This window comes from Schistocerca serialis, chromosome 5 (genome assembly GCF_023864345.2).
Source record: "Schistocerca serialis cubense isolate TAMUIC-IGC-003099 chromosome 5, iqSchSeri2.2, whole genome shotgun sequence".
NCBI classification, from domain to species: domain Eukaryota; kingdom Metazoa; phylum Arthropoda; class Insecta; order Orthoptera; family Acrididae; genus Schistocerca; species Schistocerca serialis.
In genome coordinates this window covers 83,054,728-83,069,914 of record NC_064642.1, presented here as the reverse complement: position 1 = coordinate 83,069,914, position 15,187 = coordinate 83,054,728, and positions in this window count along the sequence as shown.

Sequence of the window (15,187 nt, the reverse complement as noted above, 5' to 3'; positions counted from 1 at the left end):
GGAACCGTTAGAGGGATGAGACTCCAGCTAGGAGAAACAGTCACTAGTCAACTAGGGACGAATCGGTAATTTTGGCGCTGATGAGGGGACGTTAGCAAATCGTCTGTTAGCAGTGAATTTGGATATCCTGGAGGAGGTTGATTGGAATCTGTGGGATGTGATCCATAATCAGATGTGTGTCATCAACAAAACAGCATTATGTAACCATCCAGAGCATCTGCTAATGGAATTCAAAGGTCTACTTTAGCCTTGGATGCCTTTGCTAGTAACACCCATAACATAACAGAGTACGAAGCACTGTTTATTGGAAACTGTACGCTATGTCTTGTCACTTACGACCAATTATGGAGGACCACACTAACCAATAGCCAGCAGAAAGCACTATTCACTGGATTGACGACATTACTATCGGCAGCTAGTTCTAAGAAATATAGACTTAGCTGTGACTATTGCTATCTTAATAGTAGTACGATAAAGAATACATATACCACTTGCAATATCACAGGAACCATTGATAATGAGGGATAGTGCTGGTATTTCACTACCATCGATTTTACGAGTGATTAAAATAGAGTTGCTACCAGAAGACCTGCCGAAGACCGCATTTTCTGCCCCCTGGGTTCATTATCAATACTATAGGATACCATTCCGAGTGAAGAATATGCCACCAACATTTCAACTATTTCAGGGGGGAGCAGAGAAAGGGTTAAACCAGAATATGCCTTGTGTACCTTGATGACATAATTCTTTTTCCGAGGACTATGAAAAAGCATCTACAAAATTACATTCCGCACCTTTCAAACTGAATATGAATAAGTGAATTTTTGCCTCGGAAGAAGTTGGGTACCTATGGCATGAGATTAGCGACGTAGGGATGATAACAGACCTGAGATTGCTACAAGCAGTTCAGAATTTTCCAGTTCCTGGGGCACGCAAAGATTTGCCTTTCCTTATAGGGCTTTCAAAGCGTTACAGGAAGTTTGTGAAGGGATTCAAAATTATTGCATCGACATTCACAAAGTGTTGAAGGAAGGCGTGAAATTTGAGTGCACGAAGTATTTGTTTTCCTAGTCTATTCGAAAATGGTTGTACTATTGTGTGACGCTTACAGTCAGTCGCTGGGTTGCGCTTTAACTCAAGGGTCAGTGAAGAGGAATATGCTGTGCGCTATGATACACAACAACTGAATGAAACGGAAAGGAACTACCCAACTACAGAGAAAGAAATGCTCAGCTTCATATACGGGGTTACATATTTTCCCAGTTGTTTGTATGAGAAAAATTCGAAGTAGTGACTGATCTCGCAATCCTAAGATGATTGTTGCGGGTAAAGAACGCTTCTAGCATACAAGAATGGTGGATGGCTGAATAAAATTAATTACGAACGTGTGCATAAACTGCATAAGAAGCATGGAAACACGAATACTCTGAGAAAAAAGGTGGGAGTAGTACAGACAGTGGGGCATAGCCTTGCTGAACGGCAAGCAGCGCAAATCGCTGATACCACGTGTAAGGTATACACAATGCAGCCACAGTTCAGCGTGTGTGACGTCCTATTGTGAAAGATAAGTACGCGAGGTCCATGTTTGGTACTGCCAGCTAAACTCAAGGAAGAACATACGTCAACTAGCCACGTGGGCATGGAGGTTGGAAGACAGAAAGTCGTAATGTACCGTAACAGTACTGGTGGAAAGATAGAGGGCAGATTTGGACCATTATGTAAAAAACTATGTGGAGCGTGTGCAGCAAGCGGATGTAGGCATAAACAAATATCGTTAGAAAGGTTATCAGAGACAGCGAAATGTAGCGTCAACGTTAGTGAACATAAAAATATTTTACTAATGCAATTCAAAGTAATATTGACGTTACAATATCATAACGATAAATTGCTTGCAAATAGTAAATAATTCCAATATTTCAATCCCACAGTAAGTAATAACTTCACTGAAGGTTGCATGCTACACCCAGTAGAAAATCAAGATTATAAAGATTTTAAGTAAGTCGATATTACCAAATCAATCCTGAATTAACCAAAAGTTAATATTTCATTCCATTTTCTAGTAATTTATTCTGATTTCAGTCGCACAGTACAAAATCTGTGGCCTTTATATAAGAACGCTATACTCTGAAGTACTTACGAAATTATATATTTCCTATATTAATTCGTAATGCTGCATGTCACTAATACACTAAGCAGATTCAGAAGGATGTAGGTTGCAGTAGGTACTGGGAGATGAAGAAGCTTGCACAGGATAGAGTAGCATGGAGAGCTGCATCAAACCAGTCTCAGGACTGAAGACCACAGCAATAAACAACAACAATTCGTAATATTATTACACATTTTTGGGAACCACTCTGTGAACGAATTACAGTACAAAAATTTGGTCATCCTACAGCCTTCGCTTTGCATAGATCTTACGTGTTAATGGAGAATGTAATTTGTTAATCTGTTTTGCATGACTCACACTAATGCCTCTTGGACTTCATTAATTCCCAAATTTAATTTATGTAATGATAAATTAAACTTCATTATCTACAAAACTAAGAACCATCCATATACTTAAAAATATGTTCAGTGTTTGCAAAAAGCGATTTATCATGACATAAAATCCTGGTTTAAACAAATCCTATGATATGTAATATCTTCATATTTTACAGTTTCATTTTATGACTGGATTAAACAAATTTTCACATTTGTCCTCAAACTTTTGTACACATAGATATGTTTATTTAGATTTTGTCTGTTTCTAAAACTAAGTGTTATGGTAATCTTCAATTTGAGCCAATAGCTTCTTCAACAGTTTTGGAATAGACGATTTGTAATACAGAACTGAATGCATGCCAAATCAGTTGGTCTGCATTTGGTCTACGATCGGACTTCTACCAGTCGATAGCCAGGCAGTTGTCTATAAGAACACATACTGCATAAATAGAGTGTGCTTCGGTTTCGAAAAGTTTCATGTAATCCCACTCTTGCGTGTAGGAACAGGGATAATGGGCTTTCATATTGTGACCGGATAAAAATACGAAACAAAATGAGAGAAACAGAACTCAAATTGTGTTTTTAGTAGAAAATAAACACCTGTAATCCTTATCATCTTGTAGTAGAATATTGAGCACTGCACTATTACAAGGAAAGGTGGGTATATTCATCAAGTTTTAGTACTGAATTTCCATACTTTCCTTTTCATGTAAATCTACTGAATTAGCCCTTAGCATGGCTGAGAAAATAGATAATTTCCATTAAAAACATATAAAACTTTCGTAATTTTTGATAGTGGACCATTTCAAGTGGGGTTATATTCTGGTATCTTGAGAAAAAAAGTGAAAACTCTAAAAATGATTTAGTTTTTAAGTGAACGAATAACCAATATATATTAAATTCTGGATGTGTAAAACAGCAATGAGAAGGGCAGGAATGGAATGAAAGGGCTGGACAGAACTTTAAAAAATAAAATAAGTGACGATATTCTTCTCAGAAGTAGCTACTAATGGCGCATCAAAGTAGTAGGAAGGGCAACAGAAGGTCTACAAGCCACTACTGAGAATAGAATACAGAACAACAAAAGTGTCAAAGAGTTTTCTTTTTGGTTGTGCAGGTTAATAAAAAAACATCGAAGAAATCTGGGGATTTATTTAGTGAAACTTGTAAGTTGTGAATCGGATGACTGGTGGACAAGAAGCAGTAATGAATCTGAACTAGGCTACGTTATTGCAAACAGTTTCTTCTAAATTCGTCTCAATTTCGTCACACAGTAATTAGTTGAGTAAAATGAAATTTGCTATGAAATCTAATAATATGCACCTGGATTGGTGGAAAATATTAGCAACCAGCTGAAATATTTAAAGGTGACATTAGTGAAAAACTAGAAGGAAGTAGTGAACAACAAAGAATAAATAAAAGCAAAAATTGGCTAATAACAATCACATCATAATAGTAACGTATTTTGGACGCTACAGTAATCAGCAATGATTATAAGTTAATTTAAATGACAGTGAAGACAGATTTATTAATTGAGAAGATCTTGTTGAGGTAACCAGTAATGTTCTTGTTCTAGAATACAACGATTTGAGCAGTAATATAATAATCATTCAATTAGTGCATGTTTTGAACGTACTTCACCAATCATAGACTGTTGTTCAAAATATCGAAACCTCTGACCAAATTTACAGAACTGTGATTAGAAAAGTTTTTCGATGTGAAGCAAAATATTGAAAAGTTTTAAGGGCCAAGTAATGAAAGAGTCTATATGTTGATTGAGTTGAATAATAGTAAATATTTGAAAGTTTAGATTCTTTATGGAACAGTTGCATTCACGATGATGGGTTGAAAAAATTGAAAACTGCTTTGTGGAGAGTTGTGTCTAAGGACAGCATCGCTGATAACCTCCTAATATGCAGTGTTTTAATGAATTCAGTTAAAAAGAAGTTTAGATATATCTCAGTCCAATATGTTGTGAAGATACTGTTCATGAAATGGTTAAGACCCATATTTGCTCTTAGTTCCTTGACACAGAAACATATGTCCGGCAAACGAAGATGATGATGATGATGATGATGATGGACCCTAGTAAACAGGCATCTGGGTGATCATGAGTTTTGTTCATGATTTAAGTATGGGAAAACCTTGACACTAAAGCTCGTGTAGTATTACTTCTATAATTGTCATTCTTCCATGCTGCATGATTTCTCCAATTTATCTGATTTGCCGTATCTTATTATCTTCTGGTAACAAAATGTCACTTAACTTTATGTGCAAGTTATTTAGTGCTTGTACAAGTTTACAATTTTAATACGAACTGTCTCACAGGCCAAACTCAGGTTCTATTTGTCACTGACTTTTGTGAAGATTTTTATGGAGATTTTAGAGAAAAATTGCTTCTTTCTGTTTATGTCTGAATACTTTTTGTGGATGAAATAAAACTTTTTATATTTTGCAGTTTTGCTCTTCCTGAATTTCAAAAAGGTTTATATGAAGAGAAATAGGTTACAGGTGCCAAATTTTTATGCTCTTTACAGGTAAAACTTGCATTTCATTTCCTTAAACGAAGGGGGGTACGTTACATGTACGTGTTGTTAAAAATACTGAAAGTAGAGGCATACGAATTTTGATTATTTTGGGGGAATTTTTTTGCTATTCTCAAGGTACATTTGATTTATAGTACAGGAGAAGTCAGATTCTACTGATGCTGGATTATTATGATTAGAGACATATAAAGGCACATTTGCATGCCGAGCGTGAGTTTCCGCAGAAACGCGAAATATTAATTAAATAAATAATCAGTGACAAATAAATAAAGCCTATGGCACACAACTGCAGCGCTGTGTCGCTGATAAAACAAAAGCACAATTACGTTACTCTTATGTTTGATTAAGAAAGGGGAGAGCTCAGGTTGAAGTGGTGCGAGAAGCACGTATTTTATTTTATTGTCTGGCACACCGCCATATTTCATGTTATAGAAGAATACTGCGAGTTGCAACCACACTAGGCACTCGATTCTGTAAAGAATTTTATATTTATAAAAGTAAGTAGGATTATGAACTGTAGGCTTATTCATTGAATATATCTGATTTAACTAACTGTGTAACTTTTTTATGTTTAGTAGACAATCACCTCTGTACGACGTATTGGCATGGCTGGCAAATTATTGTAATATTGAGATTTAGATTATGAGTCCGCACCTACCACAGCAGTCTTTGGAAACGATTTAATTACGAAGTCCGATTATTCAGTTTTATTTCACGGTCAACTACGAGTAACATTGCCTTTACGAAAAAGCCATTGTCAAGCGTCTGATACCGAATAATTAAACGTCCACGTTCCAGATAAGCAAATACAATTGCAATCACAATCACCATCATACAGATAGAATAATTAACATATTTAAAATAACATTTTTTTATTTATTTTATTTATTTTATATTGGCGACTGCGTGTCGGACTTGGTATTTTGTCATTTGTTACATTGTTCTCTTTGTTTCATGTAAAAAATCAACTTTCTGGACCTGGACGTCAATGTATGAGAGATAACAAAATCTGAAGATATTTTCCAATTCTGAAATTTTGCGGGAAGACGCAATGAAACTTCCAGCAAAATAAGGTAAGACGCAGCATCTTTGCATTGGTAGGCTTGACCAGACGTATAATTCAGTGTATTAGCTTTTCAGTAAATTCTGTAGTGTTTCTTTTCTGCATAACAGTTTCAGTGATAAATTTCATTCTCAGTACTTTTCCCTAAACAATAACGTATGCAACAATACCAATACACGAGTGTACAATATGGCCGACTTCTGTACGATATCATGTAACATGGCCAGCAGCCATTACCAATAATCTCAAATTCAGTTTATATTTTTAAATTAACAGACAGCCATTGTTGCTACGAGCGATTCATGCTCAACTACATTTTATTTTAAAATCAGTGTCAAAAATTTTCTTGAAACATATATCACGTGTGGCATGGTAATAACTAGAAAACAATACGCAAAAATGGAACAGCAAGGACGTACTATTCAGACGCAATCCGACTCGGACGTGAGACAAGTGTTAGAAAATGACTTTACGACAGCAACCGGTAGTGACGATTCATCAAACATTGACGCAAGTGTTGACGAAAATTTTGACGATAGGCCGTCCACTACAAAAATTTCAAAATCTCAATCAGAGCCCATGTTAATGCATGACGTCACGTCTAATGACGCGGCGGGGGCAGAGACCTTGCAAACGGTAAACATTGCCGACATGTTACAAATGCTAATGAAACAAAACGCCGAAAACATGGCAACCTTAAAGGCACAATTAGAGACACAAAATGAACAGTTAAAAACACAAAATGACGAAATCAAATCTGATCTCATAGCAATCAAGATAGGTAATGACACTTTATGTAAGCGTGTGGAACTTATAGACGCCACACTGACCAAACAGATGACCGAACTCAGTACTAAATTTTCCCAGCTCAATACGAGACAAGAAAAGACTACAACTGACGTAGCACTTTTACAGACACAAGTAAAAAACCTTAATGTCACGTGTGAAGTTCTTACTGAACAAATTCAAACATATCCTTCAGTACATGACAATCTTGAAAAACGAATTACTGACGTACAGAATAAATTTGACAATGTTGAACAACACCTGACTGACATCTTACAATCTGATGCCACAGCTCATTTTCAAAATATTAATAAAGAATTTCATGATTGGGTTGAGAACAAAGACAAACATTTTGATAGATGCTTACGTGAAAATTTACCAACAATTGTGCACGACTCCGTAGCGCAATACATTACTAATAACAAACAGCTGATCAGTGACGCAGTACAATCCGTCACTGCACCCATGAGACAATTCACCGATCAACTACAGTCTGAATGTAACGAAAATATCAGTCAAAATGTACAGTTCGGAAACCAATATACATTTGAGTATGATACACACATTCCGCAATCGACAAATACACAAGAACAAAACACACCACGACTACAACACATACCACGATGTGGAAACACAAACACAAGCTATTATCATGGTAAACCACAGCAACATTATCGTAATTACTCGCCAGCTGAACATACCAGTAATTACAGTGGAATAAATCCATATCACAATGCGAAGGAAGATGAAAGCTTAATGAAACACAGGCAATTTCAGATTTTTATCCCAGAAAAACGAACCATTCATCCGGTGATTTTTCTTAAATCTTTTAGTAACGCATTTCCACGCACTTGGAGTGACCGGAAAAAGATTTCATATATTGTCGGTTACATCCAAGGCGATGCAGCTGTCTGGGCATACAGTCAAGCTGACGTATGTACCACGTACAGTGAGTTTGAGCGTGCTTTTCTGAACAAATTCTGGTCGCAATCCGTCCAGGAGCGACTCAGAAGACAAATTTTAGAACCTGAAACTTTTAACAGTAAAAATGGTAACTTACGCAGATATTTTGAAAAATACTTGAACATGGGACATTTTTTAGACGAACCAGTCGCAACGCGTGATATACTCCGAGCGTTGAAGGCCAAATTGCCTTTCAACATTAAGGAAAAACTTCTACATATCCCGGATGACGATTCAGATTATTTTTTAACAGCTTTAGATTCGGTTGACATGTTACTTGAAGATCAGCGCTTCGCGCGGCAAAACAGCAGCCACAATGTTTACACTAGTGGTATGCAAAACATGCAGGCTTGCCAACACAATTCTGGCGCGCCCACAGTTGGATACGCGGTACAACAAAAACAGCGAACTCACATGCCGTCTCAGTACGGAAATCAAAATCAACACGCGTATTCTAATACAAACAATAGTTACAACAGTAATAACATTTCATGCGGCAATCCATACAAAAGGCACCGCGGTAATAACTACAACGGTAACAACGGATACAAAGGTAATAACAAAAACACAAACAGAAATAGAAATAATAATAACTACGAGCCAAGACAGCATCAAGGTTGGACTCGTAACGATCAGTACTTTCATTCAAACTCTGCTTTACCACAGCAGCCACCAGGTCAAAATTGGAGCATACCTTACGACCGACAGGTAAGTTATAATGCGCAACAGCAACAACAACCGCAAAAGTTTGGAGATCATAATAGGCAATATCCGAATGTGAATATAATAGAAATGACACCTGATGCACAACCTCAATCTGTGTCAGTACCTAGTACAAATGATAATCCAACAAACTAGAAACAGTCACTACTTTGCCCCAGGTCGTGGCTGAAGAATTCTTGGGGGGCGACTTCAATGTTAATCAGTTATTTGACACTACACTTGAACAACAGAATAATGATATGCCGAGTAATTCTAAACAAAAACTACCTGTTTTATTTATAAGATACAACCACAATAACAATATATCAGGTGAACTTTTACAAGACAGTACACAATGTCGTTTAAACACAAATGAAATTGTTTTAGCATCTACTACTGGTGTAGTAGGTGGGATTCCAACTACTATTATCCTAGATACAGGTGCAGCTGTGAGCGTTTTGTCTTTTAATTTCTATAAAAAGATGTGTGAATTGGAACCTGTGCCTGAGTTTCCTGCCCAAAACTGTAAAATAACTACTGCACTAGGTAATAAGTCACGTAGGGTTACGAAGCAAGTTTTTGTAAACGTTAAAATAGGTAATGGAACCGTACAATGGCCATTCCTGGTTGTACAAAACCTTGTGACAAATTGCATATTAGGAATAGATATTATGAGCGAGAAGGACTGCATTATAGACTTCTCCAAAGGTAAATGTATTTTAAATGATAAAGGCAGTGTAATTATTATTGATTTGGACAGGAGAACTCTAAAGCATGACAAACACTGTACAGGGTACAAGGTTCAGTTAGTACTTGACAATGACATTCAAGACATGCAAACACACTCATCTGACACAGAGCTAATGGACTTGAAAACATTGCTTGATCATAAGATAAGTGAAGCTACAGCTCTCAGTGTACATGAACGTATAAAACTACAGGAAGTGTTATCCAAATATTTACAAGTTTTTACCAAACGATTAGGTGTTATCAACACGTATGTGTACAAGATTGAAGTTAAGCCTCACAAGATCTTCTACCATAAGACATATAACGTACCGTTATCTCAACGACCTGCTGTGTGGCAAGAATTAAAACAAATGTTAGACTGGAAGGTCATTGAACCATCCACCTCACCTTATTGTAGTCCTCTACTTGTTGTCAAAAAATCAAATGGAAGCATTAGGTTAGTGTTAGACGCACGAGCTATTAATGAAATAATTTTACCGGTTCACACAAAACCTGAAAATTTAGAAGAGCAATTACAGAAATTTCTAGATGCAAAATATTTTTCCACAATAGATCTCGCTAATTCGTTTTGGCAGGTGGGTATCACTCCTGATTCTCGGAAATATACTGCATTTATGTTCGGGGGGCGAACCTATCAGTTTTGTGTTCTACCCTTCGGACTGAATGTCAGCTCTGGGGTATTCATTACGGCCCTGGATACCGTGCTTGGCGACGATTTAGTTGAGACAGTCACACACTATGTAGATGATATACTGATAGCTACACAATCTTGGAATGAACACGTTGACACTCTTCAAAGAATTTTAGAAAAATTTGCACAAGCTGGAGTCACAGCCAACCTAAGAAAATCAAAATTTGGTTGCAGTGAGATAAAATATTTAGGACATATCATTAATTCACAGGGCATACGTCCGGATCCCAGTAAATTAGATGCTATCAGAAACTTTCCTAGCCCTCGAACTAAAAAGCAGTTAAAATCATTCCTTGGGCTATGTTCATTTTTCAGACGTTTTTTGCCACAACCACTTTTGAACGGTAAACATCTGCTAAATCTACTCAGAAAGAATCAAGTTTGGATCTGGTCGGAACAGTGCCAGAATGACTTTAATACAATTAAACATGCTTTAGTGAATGCTAACATATTGAGCCATCCAGATTTCAATTTAGATTTTTGTATGACTTGTGACGCTTCACGTACTGGCTTGGGCTGTTGCTTATTTCAAGTTGTAAAGAATAAAGAGGAGGAACAGATAAGAATTATTGGGTTTGCGAGTCGCACTCTAACTGAATGTCAGCGTACATACTCCACTACTGAGTTAGAAACACTTTCCATAGTATGGGCATTCTAGAAATTCAATTATTATTTATTTGGAAAACATACGGTAATTTACACCGATCACCAGGCCCTGACATTTTTGTTAACTTGTAAACTTGTACATCCTAGACTATCACGATGGGCAGTTACACTTCAGAACTACTCTTTTGAAATTAAGTACATAAGAGGTAAGGACAACACCATTGCAGACACTTTGTCTAGACTTCCACAAGGTATGAATGATACCAACAGTGACTTAGAAAATATAAATGACTACAGGATTCTCTTAATGCAAGACAAGCAGTATCACCAATATTATATTGATATGTGCAGAAACATGGCTGAATTACAAAAATCTGATCCTCACTGGTATAAGATAATAACATTACTGGTAGAAAAACACAATCATCCTTTGACTAAGTATTACAAGTTACACAATGATGTGTTATTTTACCGCCGACATCCAAATGCTACTAACTGGTGTATGCATTCCCAAAGAGTCTGAACGTAATCTAATTTGGCACACACACTTAGTTTGGGGTCATTATGGGACGAAAAAGTGTTTGGCAAAGCTCAGTACATACTGTTATTTTAGCAATATGAGAAGAAAAATTTACAGGGAACTAAAAACATGTGTCATATGTCAAAAATCAAAACCTCAGAATTTATCCACAAAAACAGATTTACATTCTATTTTACCTAGTAAACCCCTGGAAATTCTGTGTACTGACATCAGTGGACCGCATCCAGCAAGCTCTGGAGGCGTCAAATATATTTTAGCTTTTTACGATATATTTTCTAAACATGTAAAACTTTATGCTTTAAAATCCGCCACTGCAAATGCTATAATACGAAGATTCTCAAGTGATTACCTGACGCACGTGGGAAAACCTAAAGCAATTCTATCAGATAATGCAGCATACTACTCTGGGTACAAATGGAGAAATTTCTTGAAGGACAATAACATTAAAAGTATATTTATTTCGAGGTTTAGTCCACAATGTAACGCGACTGAGAGACTTTTCCGAGAATTAAATCGTTTCATGAGGACCTATATTTCATCAAAACATACTAATTGGGTGTCCTACCTAAGTCTTTTCGAAGACGTACACAATAACTCAAATATTTACGATACGAATTACACACCTAACGAGATCATGTTCAATTGCAAACAGAACGATCAGTGGATAGAACCATTACCTAAGTTGTCAGACAAGGAAATCACACCTGAACAGAAAATAAAAGAAGTATTGACTACATTGACACATCACGCACAAATACGAAACAAACATCACAGAAACATAATAAAAAGAAAACAAAAATTCGAGGTAGGAATGCTTGTACTACTTCGTACTCATCATAAATCTGTAGCACTCAAACGACGCAACGCTAAGTGGCGTCTGCTATATGAAGGACCTTATATAATTGTTAACATACCGCATCCTGGTGCGTATCTGTTACAACATCTTAGAACTAACAAAGTTATTGGGCTATACGCACACCGAGATCTTAGAGCATTTCATGCTGAATAATGTCAAAGTCATACCCATCAAAATATTGCTAAGCAACTCGAAAAACTCTGTTGTTACAACACAGATAATAAGTAGTATAGAAATTTTCATTTCAGCGGTTCCAGTGACGCAGTTGAAGACAGAAGAACTCTTCTTTCAGCGCGCGCCTCCACCTGAAAGACGGAATATTAAAGTAAAATTTATGATTACGTAGCAGTGGATGACATATTAATTTTTCACGGAACATTTGTTACTGAAGGTACCACTGACTTGGTGTGACACCTGACGAACTGACAGACGTCATCTGTGAAGCGATCTTTTACTTTGAGAAATAGATTAGACGCACCTCTCAACACGAAAAGCATCTATCAGTAGTCAAGGCCACACAGACACTCTACACACACGCACAAAACGCGAGGAATCGAACATTTTCTCTCTCTTACTATTTTGAATATTTACTGAGTAGTGAAAACGCCTGGTCTTGCCTACTGATGTAATGAATGTTGTGTCTAACCTATCTTAATTTCAGATGACATCACAAAAAACATCGATAATATCCCAGCAAAACCGCTAAAGAGGATGTAAATATCTGCAATTCATGAAATCAAATGTGACACAATGTAATAACCTATAGCGATGTAATGATGATGTAAACACGTTTATGTGCAACTATATTATGTTTATGCTAAGAAAATATGTGATGTGTGTATGTATAATTACTTATTTTTTTTAACTGATGTATAGTGCAACTGTTACTATGTAAAAATTTGAACAAAACGAGTGCCAAAAAGACATTGCATAGTGAACCACTGTTCATTTAGAAGAGCAATTACAGAAATTTCTAGATGCAAAATATTTTTCCACAATAGATCTCGCTAATTGGCAAGGTCCATCAGTGTTTTGTGGTTGTATTATTAACTTTGCACTTACCCAATTAGACGCCCATCAAGCTGGTAATGGTTGGATTACTGTTGCTGTGGTTCGTTATGATGGTAATCAAGTTAAAAATGTGACTGGTTTGGAATCATTTAATGCAAGAGATCTTATAGCCTTCCGTACTTTTCATGTTGGAGAAGTGTTTAACAGGGACTTGGGTATTTCCTACTTCACATCTAACCAGCCGTTTTCCCTGAGAACAAGGAATCATCGTAAAGTGAACAGGAGAGTGTGTGTCTGTGGATGAAAGGTGCAGGAAGATGTGCCAAAGTTCAAGTTACTGGAGATGTAATACATTATTATAGAAATTAATATGTTTATTCTCAATTAATTGTATATGTAATATTATTATTTAAATAAAAATCATAAACAAATAAACTACTGATTATTTATTGATCATGGAGGTACGCTACACTAAACGGGGGCCATAGAGTGTGAACAATTTTTTCTAATAGATGAGTACTGTGTGACATCACCACGAACATTACTAACTCTGCAACTACGCGGAAACCTATGTGAAAGAAACTGTTAATGCCATTCATTATGCAGCGTATCTATGTGAACGCGATGAACGATTTCCTTGATTAATAACTACGAACATTTAGGTGAGCTATATTCAGCAACAAAAACTGAAAATGTGAAGTGCATAATTCGTGCATCGTCTAGTGATATTACTACAGTACCCAACTTCAAGATGTTAACTGGATTAAATGGACACAAAGTGCCTGTCCAGAAAACAACACGACGGGTGGAAGAATTTTGGTTGGAACTTCAGGGAATGAAATGTTCTCGAAATGTGACGGACACTCTTACCTGGACTGTCCAAGGATCGACGCCAGCTATGTGCCGTCCGAGGTTCTGCAACCAAGCTTCCACGAAATGTAAAAAACGAACTGCACGTGGACCAATTACTCGACGGGTCACGTCTGATCTGTAATAAGCAATGCTTTTAGTCACAACAAACTGCATCACTACGACTATAATGGAAATGAGAAATGGACACGCTTATGTATTAATCACGTTGTTATACAACGATGTTACTGTGATCAAAAAACTTTACCACGACGATACTAACCTGTAAAAAATTATTGTGCAGCGGATGAATATGAACTGTAATAACGACACGATGTGTATAGGTCAACGCACCTGAAAAATACGGACATTTTTCTTTGAAGTATTTCAAAACAATACTATGTAACTAAGAACATTCAACAATCTAAGTTGTATTGTGTTATAACAAATATTGTAAATTTAAAACTAAGTTACCTGTCATAGAATGTAGTCTTCATATGTAATCATGGTTGAATATTTTCTTTGTGCAACGACTGAAAAACACGCGCACACGAACAATATGAACTGCAATACTGTGCCGCGTGATCTAACTGTACGATATAACGGCAGTGCCGCAGTTACACAGACGCTTCTGCGCATGCGCGCACTCTATCTGCCAACATTAGAACTTTTACGGCGCACCTGCGTCATTCAAATTTTGTATATAATGTGTATAATGTGTAATGTAAGTCATGTAAATAGTTGTAGATAACTTAGATTTTCTTGTGCCTTTAGGTGAATTGCTCGCCTGCAGGTGTGTCCTTTCGCCGCGCAATTCAGGGGGCAATATAAAGGCACATTTGCATGCCGAGCGTGAGTTTCCGCAGAAACGCGAAATATTAATTAAATAAATAATCAGTGACAAATAAATAAAGCCTATGGCACACAACTGCAGCGCTGTGTCGCTGATAAAACAAAAGCACAATTACGTTACTCTTATGTTTGATTAAGAAAGGGGAGAGCTCAGGTTGAAGTGGTGCGAGAAGCACGTATTTTATTTTATTGTCTGGCACACCGCCATATTTCATGTTATAGAAGAATACTGCGAGTTGCAACCACACTAGGAACTCGATTCTGTAAAGAATTTTATATTTATAAAAGTAAGTAGGATTATGAACTGTAGGCTTATTCATTGAATATATCTGATTTAACTAACTGTGTAACTTTTTTATGTTTAGTAGACAATCACCTCTGTACGACGTATTGGCATGGCTGGCAAATTATTGTAATATTGAGATTTAGATTATGAGTCCGCACCTACCGCAGCAGTCTTTGGAAACGATTTAATTACGAAGTCCGATTA